This window comes from Marmota marmota, unplaced genomic scaffold (assembly GCF_001458135.2).
Source record: "Marmota marmota marmota unplaced genomic scaffold, marMar, whole genome shotgun sequence".
Taxonomy (NCBI): Eukaryota; Metazoa; Chordata; class Mammalia; order Rodentia; family Sciuridae; genus Marmota; species Marmota marmota.
In genome coordinates, this window is record NW_025999853.1 from 40,488,159 (window position 1) to 40,503,140 (window position 14,982).

The 14,982-nt window shown below is 37.8% G+C and overlaps 1 protein-coding gene and 1 long non-coding RNA gene across 7 annotated transcripts in view; both read left to right on the top strand.

Annotated features, from left to right (window-relative positions):
• Positions 1-14,982, top strand: part of Grip1 (glutamate receptor interacting protein 1) — a 383,234-nt gene that overhangs the window by 17,937 nt on the left and 350,315 nt on the right. The gene's annotated exons all lie outside the window — the stretch shown is intronic.
• LOC125617498 lies at positions 351-5,410 on the top strand. Its single transcript, XR_007348546.1, has 3 exons — positions 351-4,445; positions 4,537-4,619; positions 5,102-5,410. It is a non-coding gene; the product is annotated as an uncharacterized LOC125617498 (long non-coding RNA).

The window sequence follows — 14,982 nt, forward strand, 5'->3', positions numbered from 1 at the left end:
AAAAGGTATGCTAATAATGACATAGAATTATTTGCTAACCAAATGGCTTTCTTCTTAAAATTCACATAGGGTATATGCCTATCTGGTAATTTAGGTCATTATGGTTTCTTTTTTAATTTTTAAATTTTTATTTGTTCTAATTAATGATAATGTCAGTAGAATGCATTTTGACACATCATACATAAATGGAGTATAACTTCTCATTCTTCTGGTTGTACATGAGGTGGAGTTTACAGGTCGTGTAATCATATATGCACATAGGGTAATAAAGTCTGATTCATTCTATCATTCCTAATCCCATACCCCCTCCCCTCCCTTCATTTTCTCTGTCTAATCCAAAGTACCTCATTTCTTCCATAGGACCCCCCCATCCACATATCAGAGAAAACATTTGGCCTTTAGTTTTTTGGGATTGGTTTAATGTTTTGCTTTTGGTTTTGTTTGTTGCTTGCTTTCGCTTATTAACCCCAATGAATCTGTAAATGATGAGATTTCAGGCAGAGTAAGACAGTTTGGGACTGGGTCACTTTTACTAAATTTTGTTAAGGGTACTCTACATAGATATGAGGACACTTAATAGATATTTGAAACTTGGCAGCCTCTTTTGACAGAAACATTTCTATCTCCTCCACTTTTCTTCTTCAACCACTTTTCAAATTTCTTCTACTTTTTCTTTTTCATATCCAGCTCCTTATTTGGAATTTGAGGCCTAGGCTAACTTAGTAGAATGTTAAATCGTCAGTGTAAGTTAATGGAGTTATAAAATTTGGTTGAATTATCAATCACCAGGCATGATAGTCAAAAGAACCAGAACCTGGCAGGTAGGGGTAGTCCTAGTGTACCCAGAGCTGGTCCAACCTTTCTGGCAGCATATTCTCTTCTTCAGGGAGATAGAGGCAACAAGCACTGCTAGAGAAGGATGGAGAACACATAAAAGGCACATATGGCCTGATGAAATAACAGAAGGTCCTTACACCAGCCAAGAGGACCCTTCACAGGAAAATATCAAAGGGGAGGTGGGAGGTCCAGTGGTGCTATCATATGCAACCAAATAAATTGCTTTGTGTTACCTTTAAAAGCAAAGCTGTGACCAATGAGTAGGAAAGAACTTTTCTTTCTTTTTTTAAAGCAATAACATGTCTTTACTGTGACCCCCTACTTGTGATGCCAGAGAAGGAACATATGCAAGGAGACCCATGATGGAAAACAGCTCATATATTATGTGTGAACTCTGGCCAGCTGGTGGAATCTGGTTATATAGTGTTGTCATTATGACCAGGGACACTGGAGGAAAATGAACCTGGCTTTGACTGCCCCTTGCAACTGTGTGACTTCATCTCTAATTCTCTAAAAGGGGAATAATAATTGACCTCTCTTAAGATGTTGTGAGGCTATAAAATGAGGTGATACATTTAAAGTGGTTAGTACAGCATCTTGCACATACTAGTTGATCGATGTTATTTTGGGAAAGTCTGAGGTCAGGGGAATCTGTGTTTGGAAGGCAAGCGGGCTTTTATCAGTTAATGATGTGAGTCAAAGTGTGCCATGTATTCATCATCTTTGGGGAATGGTTGAATTAAACAATCATTTATGCTCAATCTGATTTTTTATGTTAACAGTTATTTACTTAAAATATAAATGAGGAAGTATTGACTTCAACGAGGGGCTTTTCCCTTCTATTTTTTTCTCTTTGGTCTCTCTATTCCTACCTACCTGTAAGTTCAAAATTATGACAATGTTGTAAGAAGTAAACACCATTTTTGTTCTACTGTCCTATTAACCTTGATGGTCTTGCACCATGAATGAATTGAAAGAAAGTGCACTTTGCAATGCATAATGAATGAACCTGCACTTCTTAAATGTCTCAGTTCTACTATGAATTGGATATTTAGAAAAAAATGTGAGGAAATCAAACCCTAAAATAGGCTGTCGTTTGCCAAGTCAAATATGCTTCATCTGAATGAGTTTTCTTCTACTTGCATCGAACTCAAAATAGTGTTTTTCTAGCACTTGGGGGTAGGAATGGTTACTTAGATTCTTGGGGGACCTGATCTTAAATATCCATGGATACTTAAGAAGAAAACTTGAAATGTATGTGTTGACCATTAATCTTTAGCCTAACTTACTATATATTGTTAAGAACATTACCAAGGAAATAGATCATTAAAAGAGGTTCTGTTTGGAAGGTCATCTCTCTGGGTGTTGAATAACTCCTGGATCTCAAAACTCAGTCACTTCACTGATAGGTAACTGCCAAGAGGAAAATGTTTCTGCCTGTTGAAGACAGCATTGGTCCAATGGATGTATTTTACTCAGATATAAATAAGTGAAAACAGCTGGATTATAACCTGGAAACAAAATTACTCAGGGTTTTTTACTTGTGACATTTTAACGACCAAGAAATAATACATCTGTGTACTAATTAACTCCAGCTTAAAAACATGGCAAAAAATACTATTAATTCAAGGAAGCAATATTGCCCATTGGCTAAATTCTTATACTCTAGAGTAAGAACTAATTGGAATCCTGGCATCTCTACTTAATGAATATTTAACCTTGTCAAAGTATATTAACTTTTCTAGGCATCTCTGGTTTCACCCTCTATAAAATGTGTGTAAGTGTTAGTTAGACCTGTTGTCTCTCCTGGAGATCAGATCAGATCATTAGAAATGACTTATCACAGAGTTTGCTACTAGGTAAGCAGATAACTATTATTAGAGGAAAAAAAAATGGTTTCCATGTCAGGATGCCTAGAATCTGATCCCAGCTTTAATACTATCTAGCTGTGTAATTCTGGACTAATTCAGGATTCTCTGGACCTTAGTTCCTTAACTGAAGGTGAAAAAAAATGATTAGAAGATTTTGAATATTACTTCCAACTCTAAAATACTATCCTGTTTAGCAGAAGCATCGAAAAATCCCAACTAAAAAAAAGAAAGATTCCAGGATTTCTAACTGCTAAATATTTCAGCCTTTACTTAAACATTCCCCTTGTATGAGAAACACCTTTTGTTTTTCCCCACCTCTATTTCCCTAGGAATTTCATTACCCCCAGTTCCAGGGAAAGGTGTTAAGGAGAAAATTAGCACCTCCTTGCTACTGTTTAAACACTTAACTGTCCTTAATTGCTCTCTTTAAAATATCTCTGTCTTCATGACCTCACAAATCCTGTCTTAATGAGATTCTTAAAATCTGTTTACCAAACACAAATTTATCTAACATTCATAAAGAAAAGTGCACAAATTCTGAATGTACCACATGATGAATCTTTAAGAAGAGAATGCATCTTTGTAAATCAAGAAGTGGATCATCACCAGAACCTCACAATTCCCAGCCTGCCTGTTCCAGTCACTAACTCGCCTGGAGGTAAACCACAATCTTAATCTCTAACGTCACACCATAGATTACTTCTGCATGTTTTTGAAGTTGATTTAAATGAAATCATCTAGTAAGTAATCTTTTGGAATGAAATTGTTGAGCCATAGTGCATACATATGCTCAGCTTTAATAGATACTGCCAAAGAGTTTCAAAACTGGCTGTATCCCTTTATACAACCCTTCCCTTAACCACAAAAGGGAACAAGAATTCCATTTCTGATCATCTATCTCTCTTTAAAGCACCCCATATTTTGAATTTGGTTATACCCTGAATGTACTAAATTTATGCCTGTTGTTCCTGAATAATTATTCAACTGCTTTCATTTTCAATTTGCCTTAGGTTAGAGGGTTAGAAAATGCTCTAAAATTAGATTATGATGTTGTTTATATCTGACTGTGATGAGTAAACACTCAATTGTACATTTTACATGGGTAAATTTTATGGTATGGGAACTATATCTCAATGAAACTGTGTTGAAAAATGGTCCCAGTTTGGATGATAGACTATATGTTCATCCTACTTTTCCCATTTATTCCATTTGCAAATAATTTTTCTAAAAAGATAAAAAGAAATAAATGAATCTGGCTGCTGCTTTGGGGAGAAACAGACTTTGCGTGGCATGGTTTTTGAAGTGTTTGCTAGCAAGAGATTTTCATTCCAAAGCAAAAGAAAGCAGATCATGCTACACCAATAATTAAGGTACTTTTACTGACATTGAATTGGATTTACAATTTATGAAAATTAAAGATGACTCCTAAAATACACATTCCTTATAAATTTTGCCATGAGATTGAATATTTTAACTAAAACTATGATAGCTCTATGGGAATCAAACCACTGTAGACCTTAGTGGTGAACAATAACTATTTTATCATGTTTTCAGATTTTGTGGGACAAGAATTTAGCACGTCTGCTCCCCACTGTCTGGGGCCTCAGCTTGTCATTGGCTTGGACTTCACTCAACTGTCAACTAGAGTAACTACACGTGGCTTCTCCCCTGGGCTAGTGTGGGCTTCCTCACAACACAGCAGCTGGGTTTCAGGAGGGAGCAGTCCAAGAGGGCAAGGTAGAAATGCATGTCATTTTTATAATCTGGACTTGAAAATCATGGTTACTTTCATCCTATTCTGTTGACCAAATCACAAAATTCCACCTAGATGCGAGGGAGAGCACATGAGCCTCATCATTCCATGGGAGAAGCGTCAAGATCACATCGTAAAAAAAACGACTAGAATGGGAGGTATTGTGAGATGTATTTTTGGATCCCACTTTTATCTGGATTTTTCTCTTTCTTTTATGACTACTGTTCCTGTCCTACCCAATTTGATCTTACTGCCATAGTTTCTTTTTTACTTTGGGGTTCTGTTCTGAACAGGAGCTGTGGCTGATCAAATTCAAGAGTTAACAGGGGCTGGATGGCTCTGTACTGTTTGGGCCTTGCCATGAGCCCTTAGCCCTCCCAGGCTTTTGGAGTTTGGCAACTGTAGCCACATGATCCAGTTGGCTTGCAATACTCTGTAGTGTTGGCTCTTTGGGAATTCTGCTGTTCTCAGACATCTCTTTACTTCTCCCTGCTTCCTGTTGTATAGATGTTGGTATTGTCTTTCTTAGTGGCTTGTCCTTACTTGTTTGTCGTTTAGAGTTTGTGAGATACATTGTCTCTTAGTTTGGTATAAAAGTTGGCCATAGGGTTTTGATTGCATTGCTCTCTCCATTTTTTAGGTGGGGAGTTGGGAAGACCCAAATTATGACCCCACTGTCATCACCATGTTATCTGAATTCACCAGGGGTATCCTTTTAAGAATATGAATCCCTTCGTGTTCCTGCTGCTTGCACACACGAGTGGCATCCCACTGCAACACTTTACCTTGAGCACTGGGCACATGGGGATTCCAGTCTGCTCCTCTGCCCTCGCAGCCCATTCTCTACCCCATCACTGAACTCCCCATACTAAGCTCTCTATTCCTCAAGAGGAGCTCCAAGTTTGCCTGAGGGCCTTTGCACAGGCCTGGCTGAATATTTCTTCCTATGCAAATTAAAAAAAAAAAAAAATATATATATATATATATATATATATATATATATATATTTAGTTTTTGATTGTAGTTGGACATAAAACCTTTATTTTATTTATTTATTTGATGTGGTGCTGAGGATCAAACCCAGGGGTCACAGGTGCTAGGCAAGCGTTCTACTGCTGAGCCACAATCCCAGCCCTCCTATGCAAACATTTTAACTGCCCTGTCCTCAAACAGATACTTAATTTCTTGTCATAGTGGCTCTCCAATCATATGCTCTCCAACCACAAACATGTGGTTCCATTTTATTTTCACCACTGCACTTATTGTTAGATGATATCATTTATGTTTGTTTATTGGGTCCCCTACAACAAACACTAACATGTAAGGAATCTCTTTAAACACTGTGTTCCTGGTGTCTGGCACTCAGGAGATGTGGAATCAGTGAGTGTTTGAGAAGTGAGTAACCAGCGTAGGTTCCCTGATACATACTATCATTATAATCTCTAAGCTGCTTTGTCTTGTGGATCTTCATTTACTAAAAAGCCTTTTTATCTCTAATATTCTTGGATATAGTAAACCTGTGACATTCATGAGGAACATGCCTACGGGGACTTCTTCTATCCACAGAGTCACAAATATAACGTAACACTTCCTCCATAAAGTGCAGTAAGTGTAACTGAAAAATTTAAGTGGCCTCTTAATGTTTCTTTGAATACAGAACTAAAATCATTTCTAAAGCCATTAAAATACATTCAGCCACTAAAATAAATGCTACAGTACATTACACAAGATTTTTATTTTCAAGAGGTTCTTATTATTCCCCTCAGTGCCCTATGGTTTGGCAAATAGGAAAGTCCAGCTTAATTTGAACACTTGCCATATTGACCTAGAGTAGAAAAGACTAACTGTCCTTGGGTAGCTTAAATCATATTTCAGTTTTTCATCGGGAAATTATCTGTTAACAAAGGAATATTTCTATACAGCATTACTTTCTTGGTTGAAAAGGTTTTCTGGTTCCTCTGCTTAGGGAGAATGCTTCTGAAGTTGTGTGAACAGCCCATGCGCCTTGCTGTCAATCTCCCCTCTTCCTCACAGTCTCAAGCAGAGACTGACTGGTCAGAGGTGTGATTAATTCAGGCTCTGCCCTCCCATTTTGATCACCTGTCACATCTGGACAATGTTGGCACAAGCTCCACAGCTTCCAGTGGACTCTCATGTCCCTTTCTTGTTCCTTTGAAAGTTTTCACAGCTGAGCAACTTTGTTACCTTTATAAAAAACTATTTACCTATAGAATTTTGGTGTCATAGACTGGAGTGCCTCTAACTCTGCATTGAAAATCTAATCTTTTATTCCTTCACTTAACTCCAGTTTATATTTTTATTGCAAGATTTGTGTCTTTATTGGGTGTTTTACTTTCTTTTCCTTTCTCATAAGCAACACAACATGCACAGCATGCAGAAGACACCACTCTCCTGCTGAACACTCATAGTTTTTGACTAGTTTTATAAATTGTTTCCTCAGAAAAACATTCCAGAACTTTAGTGGACATTTTATGTTCTACCTTTGTGTTCCAAGCACCTTAAATATATTTATCTCATTTAATTTATACTACACTCCTGTAGGAGATGGGGATTAAATAGATGATCATATCCCCATATTACTAGCACAGGAAACTAAGGCTCAGAGAAGTAAAAGCAAAATTGACTTCTATCCCAGATCTGCCTAACTTCAAAATCTCTTGGCCATCTCTCTCTCTCTGTAATATTATTTTTTCAAGGATATATATATATATTTAAAATATGGGTCCTATAAAATATGAATATATATATATGAAAATAAAATATGAGACCCACATTTTAAATAGTCAAATGATCCAGGTGAAATTAACTTTAATTACATGTCTTATACCATATATCAAAATAGCAATGATTGCAGTCTGCAACAAGAGAAGATCATTAATGGGCCATTTTCCTTTCTTTTGCACAATTCTGGAATAAAATTTGGTCTATATTTGACATTTACAGGCATTTCAATGTGATTTAACCATATTTCAAGTGTTCATTACCTATGAGTGGCCAGAGGCTACTTCATTGGATTTCAGGGAGAGAGGAGGGGAGGGGTGGGAGGACAAGAGAGAGAGAAAGTAACCCCTGTACTTCTGATCCTCATTTCCTCAGTCTTCCTTCTCAAAGCAAAATGCAATTTCTTATGTGATTTTCAGTTATTCTACAATTATTCTATATTGGATGTATTTTTACTTACCTTTTTATACAAATAGAGACATACTGTACACATATTTTATTGTTTTTTATTTAACCCTGTACCTCAGAGAGTCCATTCCTAGTACTGTGTTTGTGTAGGTATGTATGGGTGCATTGGGTTATGTAGGTTGTGTGCATCTATGTGTGTGTTCCCTTTTGTTCAACAAATATTTATTGATGACCTCATTTGTGCATATACTTTTCTAGGGACTTGGTTATAAAATTGATAAATGCCCTGGCCTTCGTAGAATCCATGCTTTAGAGAAGAGAGACAGTCAACATCTATGTAAGTTACATAGTCTGATGGACGATCATAAGTACTATGAATGAGAAGGAGGAGAAAAACATGCATTGGGGGCAGTTTTTATAGAGAATAAGGTGCTCAGGAAGACCTCATCAGGCAGGTGAGATCCTCTCCCTGTCCTGTGGGAGGCAGGGGGTTACCCGTGGGAGAGGAGCGTTCCAGGCAGGAGAAAGGAGTGTGAAAACTAAGATGGGAGGGTGCCTGGCACACTAGAGGAGCAGAGGGCCTATATAGCTGGAGTGTAGGGAGACAGGGAGCATCTGAGTGAACAAGTCAGCAAGGGAGGGTCAGGGCTTTTGCTGGGCTTTGCCATCTTCTGTAATAACTAGACTTTCACTATAAACACAGGGCATCTGCTATGTTCTCATCAGCAGCCAGGAACTTTTCCCTCTGTGGATGTATCTTACTTTATTTACCAGTCTCCCATTGAGATGAATACCTAGGTTGTTTCAGACATGTTTTAATTATGAACGATGGGACAGTAGATATCTTTGAATCTACATGGCTTTGCACACGTATTGACTTACATATAGGATGGATTCCTAGTTGTGGAATAACTGGATGAAGGAATTCTTATTTATAATTTTCTTAGATATTGCCAAATGGCCCTAAAAAGAGGTTAAGCAAATTTCCATTTTTAATGTGTGATAGCAATTTTTTTCCCCTGTTACTGCTATAGTGATTAAGGGACGGTATAATTTTTGCCAATCCCATAAGTAAAAGTGTTCTCTTATTGGCAGCACTTTTGAGCAATCCCTCTCCACTCTAATTCACATAATAAATGTAGACTCTACCCCACACTCCTCTCTTCTTGGGGCTCCCACATGGGTTGGCACTTTACATCTAGAGCAGTATATATATTGTTTTTCCTTTTTAAATTTGTTTTCACAGTAACCTTTATTCTATGTATTTATTTTTATGTGGAGCTGAGGATTGAACCCAGGGCCACACACATGCTAGGCAAGTGCTCTACCACTGAGCCTCAGCCCAAGCCCTATTGCTTTAACTGTTCATGTCTTCATGTCTCAAGAGCAGGGTTAATTTCCTATTTCTTATACCCTTGCCACTGACTAGAACTTTGCTTAACACATAATAAACAGTTATTATTACATTTTTTGCCAATTGACAAGTAAATGACTTAATTCTGTTTTAATTATGCTATATAATCTTACACTTGTGTTATCAATTTAGTAATTAAAATGACAACAATAACTGTCAGTGAAACATTTTGATTTATTGAATTACATATTCTTGACTGCTGGCTGAGAACAATTATGTATTCCATCTGTAATGCCCAGAATGGAAATGGTCAATTGGTTATCTCGTTTCTGATCTCCAAAATAAGCATTTCTTTAAATATACAAAAACCTAGAAGGACTGAATTAGACACCTATGTAGGTGACAGTAAATACACTTTAACCAGGTTCCTGTAGCTTAATCTGCTTCTATCTGGTTTATCATCTTGCAACTGAGCAGCAATTTCTGGTGTGTAGCCTCAGGCATCCGGCTGCTGAGGTCATTAGGCCAGTGGCTATACTGTCACTTGGTTTTGAGAATCTTGAAAATGTGATTTGAGAATGCATTTAGACAGAGGAGTGAGTGCCGGGTCAGGAAGATGTGCAGCATTTCTTAGGCTGTTTCCCAGCATGCTCGGATCCCTGGAGATGATAACAAACATTCCATTTTGGAAAGGTTTTTCTGTGTCTCCTTCCTTCATGCATAGTAAAGGATTTTGCAAAGCCCCATAGAAAATTCTTTATCCCTGTGTTCCTCAAATTGACTTGACCACAAAAAAATTCTGTTTTCCTAGTAATACCTATCAATAAGTCACAGAACATTAGTTTTCCATGAAATAGAAGAGGAAAACAAGAGCAAATTTTTCTGTTTTTCATTTTTGTACCAATGGAGGTGAGTTATATAAATTCATAAATAATTATCACTAAATATATGCCTTTTACATTTCTATCACGTAATCATCCAATGAGGGGCCACTATTGAATTATGAGTTTGTTTGTTGCTGATTGAACACAGAAATAGGCCACAGATGAATAGAACATTTTTATTTAGTGATCTGCTTTTTAATGAACTACATCCTAGGACCAATTAGAAAGATTAAAGCTAACCTGAGAGTTTAGAAACAGTCCTAAGCATGAAAATTGGCATCTGAGTTTAGGAATGATTAAAAAAATTTAATCCAACTCTATTAATTTCTCCTAACTGTGCAACATTTTCAGATATGTGAACTGTTTCCAGAGGAATGCTTCTAAAACTTCTGTGTTCTCGAAGATGCCAACTGCTGACTGCTCTTGCTTGTATTGTGAATTATGGAGATTTATTTAACAGACACTCAACTTTAATTTGTGCATAAAAATTCTTCAGTGCCCCTCCCCTGTGTTATAGCTTGCAGTTTTTTAGGCTCTCTAATGCACTCACCTTGCTTCTTCCTTTTCTCCTCATTTTTCTCTCTTCCCTCTCTGTGCTCCTTAAAGCCATCCACTAGGCAGGCAATTAGGGACTGAGCACAGATGCATCCTTTAATTTAATTTCACATTCCATCATCTGAAACATGACCGAGTGTGTGCTGCTTTTGGCCTGCAGAGTGCTGGGAAATCAATATGTTAATTTACCTTCATCTTTTCAAATCATCTTTTAGAGAGCAAGCCCCTCCTGTGAAGAGACTCCTGCTGCAGATGGGGCAGGGACTGTAAGAGACACTGACCCAAGTACCGGTATCCTCATGGTCCCTCAACCATGTTAATGAGTTGTGTTCTAAAGTGTATTTGAATTACTTGAAACTTTAAACATTTTCTTTTCTCCTGCTGAAATATATTCATAGTTATTATGATTCCAAGTGCCCCTTAAAACCCTCCACACCCCTAGTATATGTAAAAATACACCCGAAACAGCTAATACACAAGGTGGCAATGATACAAATGTAGTTCTAGTTCATCTGTTCTACTGGCGGGGTATTTCCATTAGTGAATTCTATGGTTGAATTCTTTGTTTGCATCCAGATCATATTGTTGATTCATCCTTACCTTGTGGTAAAGTGAAACCTCCAAGGATTTTCCTACATCAAATGATCCAAGGTTAAGGCTATACCTCCCCACCCTCTTTTACCTGTACAATGAAAGTGTTTTACATTAACGAAAGCATATCCCTGTGGCATTCTGCCCTTGCCTGGTTTTTCTCATTGTTCATGCAAGTGGAGAGCTTTAGGAGTCTTCTTTTACCTGCTGTCCAGCACATTCACTTGAACTCAGTTGTGTCACTTTCATACTGAGTTAGTTTTATTTCTGCCTTTATGCAAATCTTGAATAGAAATATGAGGTGTGGCAGCTTTAAGAGCTTCAATTTTCAGAGCATTTTCACAAGCAAACATTCAGTCAAGCCTCCTTCAAACCTTGAGAAGTGGACTGAGCCAGTTAATGGGGTCTCCATTTCTGCGGATGGCAAATAGAAGCAGTGGGTTGCTCCTGTCTCACAATGAATACATGACGGCTCTGAATAGCACTCTGGAAGCATTTGGCTTTGTCCTTTTTCTATTACATGACTAATAGCTCACTGAATTTATTCTCAGATATACTGTTTTCAGTTTTTTTGAACTTTGATAAATATTCCTTTGATCCCGTCTTCTAGTACCATTCAAGTTTCCCATGACCACGCAGAGATTAACCACAGAGGTTCTTGGATCATGCTTCATCTTTTGTATCTTCTCATGGAAACTATTTGCGTTTGAAGGCTTGAGTGCAGTTAAACTGCAGCACCAAGCTTTTTCCTGAGTATCTTTTCACCTATTATGTTTTTACGGATAGAGAAAATGAATGCAAGGGAGCTTGGGGCTTCTGTTTGCTCTTGCTATTTTCTTAACATTACAGCAATTAAATGCCTCCCCGAGCAAAAGCAGTGATTTGTTCCTTTCTATGTTCTTACTGTGACTAGAACTAATATAATTAACCTCAACTTTCCAAGGTCCCGCTGACCTAAGGGTAAAGGAAGGCCTCAGTAACTATGAAGATGGCATTTCTGTGCTCTGGCCCCCTTCACCCATTGAGTTCCCTTAAGAGAACATCACTCTGACTGCTTTTGGAAGTTCTTTGTCTACTTAGTCTGGAAAATTCTGGTTTCCTGGCTGCCATGTTTGGGGAAGGACCTCCTGTCTTGTAGCTTTATGAGTCTCTTCCCACTCCTAGTGCTCTGAGGCATGGCTGCCAGTATGGGCTCAGGCCTACTTTGGGTTTCCAGTGGGTTCTAAGAATCAAACTCAATAGACATAGCACTTTCCTTTCTGTTTGTGCTATGCTTTGTCACTAGGGCTTAAGAGCTGGGCTGCTCTGTGCTTTCCAAAGCCTATGGGCTCCAGGTCAGCAGTGTGTTCCTATCACCAGTCCCCAGAGCTCCGTCACAAACTAATGCAACATCAGGCACCTCCTAACCTGGAGCCCTTATCTTATCTTTTAGACCAAGCCTTACATAACACCAGGCTTTTCACTTGGCACATGCTGTTCCCTTGGTTGTTTTCCACCCTTCTGTTAAAGACGTACCCCATTAACGTCTCAGACTGCCCAGCTGTGACTGAAGATGGACACCAACAGGACTGATGCTCTCAATCTTAGACCCCATCAATAAAACATTCTTTGTGATGTTTTCAGCAATTTTCTAAAGGATCTGATTTATTCAGGGTTTTATCCCCCTCTACTGTCCTTTGGGGTCACATTTCAGTATTTATTTCTTAATTATGTTCCAGTTCTTCCATTTCTCATATAATATCTAAGCTCACCAAGGAGTCTCCTGCTTAGTCGCTCTCTCTACCGAGAGTCAGATGACAGTGGAGTGTCCCCGCTCTACATGTTATAGGGTTAGGTTTGCATTCTGGCTTTGCCACCTATGAGCTCATGACCTTGGATAACTCACTCAATCTTATCAAGTCTCAGTTCCCTAAGCGCAGGGGTCTATTAGAGAATAAGTTAGATAACCACATAAAATTTCTACTCCATATCTAGAATACAAGTTTTCAATAAGCCTTGGTTATTTGTTTTTCATCACTGTTATTACCACATTTTAGTTTTCTTCTTGACATTTGTCCTTTTGTAGGAGTTTTTTTTTATATATATGTTCAGGTGCTGTTTTAATAAGTTGGACACTTTTCTAAAACTTATGGCACTTGTAGTGAGCCTCTATGGATTTATTTATGGCACTTGTAGTGAGCCTCTATTCTGTATTAGATCTGGGATTCATGGCTATATGTGGCCCAGACCCTAAGGACTTTGTCTCTTTCTAGAGTCACTGAAATAACTTTTCATGTTTACTTGAGGCTTAGGAAAATTAATATTTTTCCAAACTAACAGAAGGAGACTCTTTAAAAAGCCAAGTCACTTGTATAACTATGCATATTTGGAGTGAGCCTAGGTTACTGTCTGGTTCTTTGAGACTCCTTTGCACTGGGATTGTCCAGAAGCAAATTGCCTCCAAATCTCTTTGGAACAAAAGGAATCCCAAATTTAATTCAGCCTTAACATATACTTCATAGATCTGTAGCAACAGAAAACATATAGACCTTAATTTAAGATAAATTCAATGCTTCATCCTTTGCTCATACACAGTTGCTCCATCTCTGTGTATGTGCAAGATCTTGCAGGCTCATGGCCCAAGATATTCATTTAAATATAGTTGAGACTTAATGGTGCAGTGTGTTACCACATTATATTTGAGTACGAGGTTGGAAAAATCTAATAATGAGAATAAAAGTATCATTAAAAGTGGATTTCCTTTAAATAAGCATTTTCTGAATTTAAGTAGGAAATTAAGACTCCAAAAGATGAAATGGACTGTGGCATTGAGTCTTTGGCATGTCTCTGAATAATAAGCCACAACACATAGGCCAACTAAATAGGTTTCACAAATAAAGTAAATGGGGGTTGCTAGTGGGATGAGGTGGGGTATGGCTTGTTTGATTAATAAACATAAAGGAGAGAAAACCCATCAATCATAGTAAAGTGAAAGGAGATTCCTGACCCATTCAGCCTCCCCTTACAAATTTCATTGCACATTGTCCTTTTTCAGTCCCCTGCTTTTCTCTGGCCATTTTGTGAACCTCTTTCATTGCCCTGCCTCAACTTCCCCAGTGGGTCAGCCTCAGCACTTTAGCTCCAGCCTCCTATTTGCCATTATCTCTTTCAAAAATATAAGCTGTCTTCTCCATCATATACAAGATTTGTATTCCTCTACTTTTTCTTGTTCTTAACAAGAGTAACTTTCACAGAATAATCTTGGGCATGACCCAGCTATAGAAAATTAGTTTTGTAGTACTTTTGTTGATGAACTTCACAAGGTTCATACTATCCATCCAGGCACTCCTGAAGTTTAGCTGTCCTGAACAGGAACTCTCAGATTTTGAAGTATGACAGAAATAAAGGACTGGCTTGTCCTGTTGTTCCCTTGGTTAATTGTTTGCTTATTCTTTTATTCCATTCTTTATTTAGCATTTGCCATGGCAATAATAATAATAATAATAATAATAACCATTTATCTAACACTTGCTATGTGCCAAGACACTGTGCCAAGACTTTTTATGCATTAGTTCATTTCAATAATCTCATGAGTTAAGCACTATTACCCACATTTTACAGGTGAGGAAATGGAGGTACAATGCGATTCAATAATTTCTCCCAAGGCCACCAGCAAATGAGTAGCATATTTGGGATGCAATCTTGTATTTAATAGCTCTAATACCCATCCTTCAATTACTAAAGTCGTTTTCAAATTATTTTTTATTTATTTTTTTATATTTTCTTTGATCTTTTTTTTTTATTTTTAATTTTTTATTGTGGGTTGTTCAAAACATTACAAATTTCTTGACATATCATATTCCACACTTTGATTCAAGTGGGTTATGAACTCCCACCTTCACCCCATACACAGATTGCAGAATCACATCAGTTACACATCCATTGATTTACATATTGCCATACTAGTGTCTGTTGTGCTCCGCTGCCTTTCCCATCCTCCACCCTCCC